This window comes from Rutidosis leptorrhynchoides, chromosome 5, assembly GCF_046630445.1.
Source record: "Rutidosis leptorrhynchoides isolate AG116_Rl617_1_P2 chromosome 5, CSIRO_AGI_Rlap_v1, whole genome shotgun sequence".
In the NCBI taxonomy this organism is placed as follows: domain Eukaryota; kingdom Viridiplantae; phylum Streptophyta; class Magnoliopsida; order Asterales; family Asteraceae; genus Rutidosis; species Rutidosis leptorrhynchoides.
In genome coordinates this window covers 70,904,089-70,910,274 of record NC_092337.1, presented here as the reverse complement: position 1 = coordinate 70,910,274, position 6,186 = coordinate 70,904,089, and the positions used below count along the sequence as shown (strand labels likewise).

At 37.3% G+C, this 6,186-nt stretch overlaps 1 non-coding gene across 1 annotated transcript; it reads left to right on the top strand.

Moving 5' to 3' along the window:
• Nucleotides 1-207: 207 nt before the first annotated feature.
• Nucleotides 208-313, top strand: LOC139851172 (small nucleolar RNA R71). Its single transcript, XR_011760530.1, has one exon. It is a non-coding gene; the product is annotated as a small nucleolar RNA R71 (small nucleolar RNA).
• Nucleotides 314-6,186: the final 5,873 nt, after the last annotated feature.

Here is a 6,186-nt window from a genome sequence, read left to right as displayed (position 1 = left end):
TGATTATTAAGTGCGGAGAGTAGAGCAGATGATGAAGTTGTCTCACCACTATTTCAGTCATGATGATGCATTGTCATGTTCTCAAGCAACTCCCATGCTTCGTCTGCAGTTTGGTTCATCATATTTCCTTGAGCTGCTGCATCGATCATCGTCCTATGATTTACCGTAAGACTATTGTAGAAGGTACAGATTTGGGAGGACCGTTCTAACTGGTGATTAGGGCATTTCTTCAGCAGGGTTTTGAATCGCTCCTATGCGATGTAAAGAGATTCATCATAACTTTGTTTAAAGCTAATGATGTCATTCTTAAGCTTGGTTTATTTATAATGAGGGAAATATTTGGTCAGAAATTTAGTAGCCATCTCCGTCCATGACGTGATGGAATCTTTTTCCAATCCTTCAAATCATGTTTGTGCATGATGAGTGAGAGAATAGGGGAACAAGTATAGCTGGATTATATCTTTTCCTATCCCTGGCTGTTTGTTGGAGTTTGAAAGAGATATAAATTTATCAAGGTGAGAGTTAGGATCATCATTCGGTAATCCATGAAATTGGCAGCCATTTTGGATGAGCTGTATAATATGATGTTTTAACTCGAACGAGTGTCCTTGAATCTATGGGAATCTGATTGGTCCTCCTCGACCTTCAATCGAGGGTTTGGTGTTTTCTGCTAGAGTAACGCGTAATGCCATTCGATTTCTGATTCGTTCTTCTTTGAGTGCTTTAGAGATTATTGCGTCTGGATCAGGTACGAATAACAATGGTCCTGGTCTAGATAGGGTTTAGGTCATACACCGAGTATGCCTTTTTTAAATTTTAAGTAGATAAGCTAAGTTCCTAATATAGTCTAAAAGTAATCTAAGATAATCTAAAGTAATCTAAGGTAATTATCCTAAGTTTAAATATGTTTTTGGTTCTTGCTACTGATTCCCTGGTATTTCGATAACAGAGCTTCGCACGAACTATTCAATAAAACAAGTGGCCAGGCCGACTACGGAGAGGCAGGATCCTTTTGGTTCCAATATAATTGGACACTGTTCAGAAAATCCAACAACCAAGTCCGTGTATAATTGTCTTTCTTAGACACCACTAAATGCTTGCGAATAGGTTTGATAAAAGCAGTATTATCTGATACCAAGTCACCGCCAGCAGCGCAAAAAACTTAACTCCCTCTGATATGACCGAAACAGATGATTTTATTTATGCGGTGTCGTAAGGCTGCAAGGTGTCAGAATCAACTATCAAGAAAAGGAGGTAATAGTTTTTAATTTATATTTAGCAGGGCCTAAATCGTACTACTCCTTATTATGGTGAGTAAGGGAAGTAAGAACTAGGATTGTATTTTCAAGATATCAGTAGAATCGAACATATAATTAAAGCTTAAGATAATCTTAAAGTGAAGGAGTAGTGGTTTATTACCTAATTTTGGATTTTCTATTTTATAAGATAAAGTAAAGTAAATGCGATAAAATTTGTAATTCAGATAAGGTTAAAATATGCACTATGGTTTCGTCAGTTACTTTGCCAAGATTATGGAATGCTGGCTCATGAATAGGTAGTGACCTTGTATTCATTACACTTGTCCTAAACGCCCCTATCATAAGACATGTCACTGGGTAATGCGTTAGGCTTGAAGATTCTGAATAGACACTAACGTCCCTTACCCCCGACGCCCGTGCAGTCTGACTAGGCATATACGTTTAGACGGCTCATCCAATTGAGCGACTCGGTTGGATGACGTATTAACATTCCACAAAGGTCTAAACTTTCTTAAGCATAATAGAATACAGGGTGTGCCGTATTCGAGAGACGTGATGTGTTTTGATGCATTCGTTAATGATTGGGTTTAAAAAGATAATTAGGCCCTTAAAAAGAGTTCAACCATAAAGAACACCATGGCCAAGTCAGGTTTGAATTCCATGAACACGTTCGGTTATCCTAACGGTCCTATTCTTTATGTGTTTAAACAAACAGTTCCTTAATTAACTAAGAATCCCTCAAACGGAGTGCAATGCTTGAGACCGCGTTATGGTGAAGTGTACTAATCAGCACTGATCGGGTTTCATGGCTTTACTTAGCAGAGGTACAACTTACAATAACCGTTGTGCTTCAACGTGCACGTACGAAGTTTATATGCTTGGTGACTACACTAGCATGGTCTAGGACCGACAATGTACTATGGGTCTAGTTAGATGTTTCACTACGAAAGAGTCCTCAGTCGGAATCCAAGGCTCAGTGGACTTACTACAACCGGTGTGCCTCAGTTAAACTTATGTTGTATCCAATAGACTTCTCTTACCAAGGGGTGACACAAATAGTGTACTCTGAATTGGGGTTCGTGACTTCCCAATAACAGAGCTGATAACTACGTTCTATTAGTTGGAAAAGCGATTGAGTTTAAAGCATAATCGTAAAGCATCTCGACAACATACACAAACCATAATATTATTTCGGCATTATAACTGACTACATCATAGCATACACTAAAGATAACTACTCGTTAATCATGGCAACAATATCACATAGAATATTAATGAAAGACATTATATAAAGACATAGGATAGAAGTACCAGTAGATTAAACGAGTTCCGAATACAAAAGTGACAACTTCAAACTCCAGACCGCTCCTAATACAATCTTCGGCGTTGTTCTCCGGGTACTAGATTTTTCGCACGGAGTCGAAGACCTTGAAAGTATGACTAATATTGTAGAAAGAGAGAAAGAAGTGAATTGAAGTATGTGTAAAAATGGATAAAGCCCTTTAAATAGACTTGGTATTGGCCTGCATACGGCTGGCAAGCCGTATGGCAGGCCGTTTGCTTTGGCAGGCCGTTTTGCATGGCCTTTTGCCCAGGCCGTATGGCAGGCCATTTTTCACACTGGCAGGTCATATGGAAAGGTCGTATGGCAAGCCGTATGGCCTGCTTTGGTTTGCTGTTTTCACTGGATCGTAACTTGATTTCCTTGATCGTAACTTGGTTTCTCGTCTTTCACCGTTTTCGCTCTAGAATCTTCGTTGTAGCTCTGATTCTCTTGATTCTTTTTGCATCGTCTTCGTAATCACTAAATCTTCAATTTCTTCTGACAAAGCGGGTATTTTGGCGATAAAGCTTGAAACTCTATTGTTTTGGGGCCTCAATACCGGGGTGAAAACGTGACTTTTTAGCCGATATCAACGTGTTTCTGGATCTTCCTGCAGATTTACCTGGCATTCACGATACGTTTAACATATGTTATCTTCGTAAGTGTAAAGTGAACGAAGAAAGTTAGATTCTACCGTTGTGGGATTTAAAAGTTGGAATGAGTAAAAAGTTAGGTGAAGAACCAGTCAGGATTGTTGACAGAAAGGTTACCAAACTATGTAAGAAATGGATACATATGGTACTTGTAGAATGGAAACATAGCTTGGGTTCTAATTTGACTTGGGCGATAGAAGACTAATGAAAGCTAGATACCCTCAATTGTTTGACCTGAACCAGATTCCGAGGACGGAATCTTCTTAAGAGGGGTATATTTGTAACGACCTCAAATCGGGCCTAGCGGTAAATGACCTTTTACCCTTAGTTAATACTAATTTATTAATATTAACGATTTTAATAATTATGTGTTTATAATTATTTGATTGTTTAGTTGTGTGCGTTTTGTGACAAGGGTCGCAGAACATGTTTCGTTATGTGATTTGGACCTCGTTAGGGCCGCCTAATGAGGTACATTGTGTTTTAGATAATTAGTAAATACTCGTGTGTTAGACGGAAGAGGCTTCCTCATAGTGAAGAATGTGACGCCCCGTACTAAATCATCATGTACGGACCATCAACAACAGGATCATTACAAGGTCAAACACTATATGCGTTTTCAAAACAAGTTTGCATTCATGATAAAAGCTGACGTCATAACCAACGCCAAAATATTTTACAACCAAAGTATGCTTCAATGAACAGAAGCAAATATAATAGTGTGTGACCCTTAGGTCGTTACAAATCATAGTTTCAAAAGTATTAAAGTTATGAATGCAAGATAAACAGTTCATGCGGGGACATCTCTAGTAAAGCACAGCGGAAGTCTATGAGGCATGACTAGTACACAGCAGAAGCAACCTTAAGCACCTGAGAAAAACATGCTTAAATACGTCAACACAAAGGTTGGTGAGCTATAGTTTAAGTATAACAGTACTGTAAGGTAGGCCACGAGATTTCAGTGCTTCAACAAGCGTTTCAAAATAGTAATTCAAATCAGTATGATAAAGTATATGTTAACCGTGGGCACTTGGTAACTAACTTAACGTTTATACCCCCTGAAAGTACACTTGGCAAGTGCGTATGTTTACAAAGTATTAAATACTCGTTAAATGCTAGCGCGACTAACCCGAGTGGGGATGTCAAACCCTATGGATCCATATCTAAGATTCGCGTTCACGGTTCAAAAACCAATGATTAAACGTTACTGAGCTAAAGGGAATGTTTATGCCATTGTATAACCCACACATATATAAGTTTTAGTACTCGTGCCTAGTATGTAAAACATAAAATGCGCATGTATTCTCAGTTCCCAAAATAGTTAAAGTAAAAAGGGAATGCTATAACTCATAATGATAAAGTAGCGGTAAAGTATGACTCGGGAAATAAGCAAGTACATAGGTCCGGAAAGTCCTCAACCTAAGTCAAATAATACCAAGTCAGTAAATTGCCCCAATAGGTTTAAATGTATGTAAATAAGGTCTTAAGGGTCATCATCATTCATCATCAAACAAAAGATGTAAAGCAAGTTTCGTTCTAGGAAAGAGTTTAAAACAAAGGCTGAGTTCGGTCAGTCACCACGGCCTCAATACCCACTGAAATAAGGTGAGACCAGTGACCATGGCTCCGTATATGAGTCCTTTAGTTGTGGTAAAAATTCCAGAAGCAAACTCGTCTTCGTTTGACCGTGGCGACGGTTTAAGTGCGAGTAGGTCAGAATTTTCAGCACAACGTTAAATGGACATAGTGACGATCGGAGGGCCATAAATCCTAAACCGTAACTCGGATTAAGACGAGTCCTATATGAAAAATTATCTACTCGAACAGATCTAACTGAAAATCCTATTTACAGTAGCCCAGGTCGTACTGATCAGACCCAGAAACAGTAAAACAGTAGGTTCCGGTGGGTTCTTGGTGCTTGATGTTCATCACGGTTCTCATCCTTGATGCTTGTAGCTTCAAGTGTACAACTCGTTGATGGGTTTACATCATCTTTACCAAGTTTTGACCATCATAACCCAAGTGCAAGTCTAAGATGTGTAGCACAACACAATCAAGTGTTGCAAGTGTTTTGATGAACCAAAGTTACATCAAAGTCTTAGATTTAACACATACATGAAATATAAAAGTAATATTGAACTACAAACTTGAAAGTAAACTAACTAATCAAGATCTTAAGATGTAGAACATAGTTCTTAGTTTGATCTTGAAGATCCAAGACTCAAAAGTCTAGATCTAAAGTTATTAAGTTAAATCCTAAGTAATAACACTTGCACCTTTACTTTAATGAAACCATGAGCTACAAAACTTAGATTATCATCTTGTAAAGTGTATGTAAGCTCATAAGCTCTTAATTATGACAAAGTTAGAAGACCATAAGCTATATAAACTTAGATCTTACATAAGTATTTGAAGTTATAACTAAAGAGTTACACTTCCATGTTCTTGAACTCTTAAAGTTAACTTTAGTTCAAGAAAGTATGAGATCAAAGTTAACTAGTAACACTTGACCAATAGGACTAAAATCACGAATTTAAGTTACTAGGAAATGAAGTAATAAACTAATTAAACAACTAATAAGTTCATGGGTTTCATACTTTTAAAAATTCAAGCCTAAGTCTTGATCTTTAAGGAAGTAAACTTTAAGTTTACTTCATGAACACAAGTATGCTTTCAACACATGAACTTTAATCTTTTAAAAACAATAAGTGTAGAACATAACTAGAAAGTTTATGTCCTTGTATGTCTTGTAAGAACAAGATGATATGAATAACAAACTAAAGAGTTTGGTTCTTAGTAACTAGTAAGTAATCAACAACAACTAACAACAACAAGAAGTTAAACAACAACAAGGAACAAATGATGATGATAATGATAGTGTATGTTACGGTTTTTGCAAGGAAAAAGGAAGAGAAATAAACTTGCAACTTACAAAGTTAGAGAGAAAAGA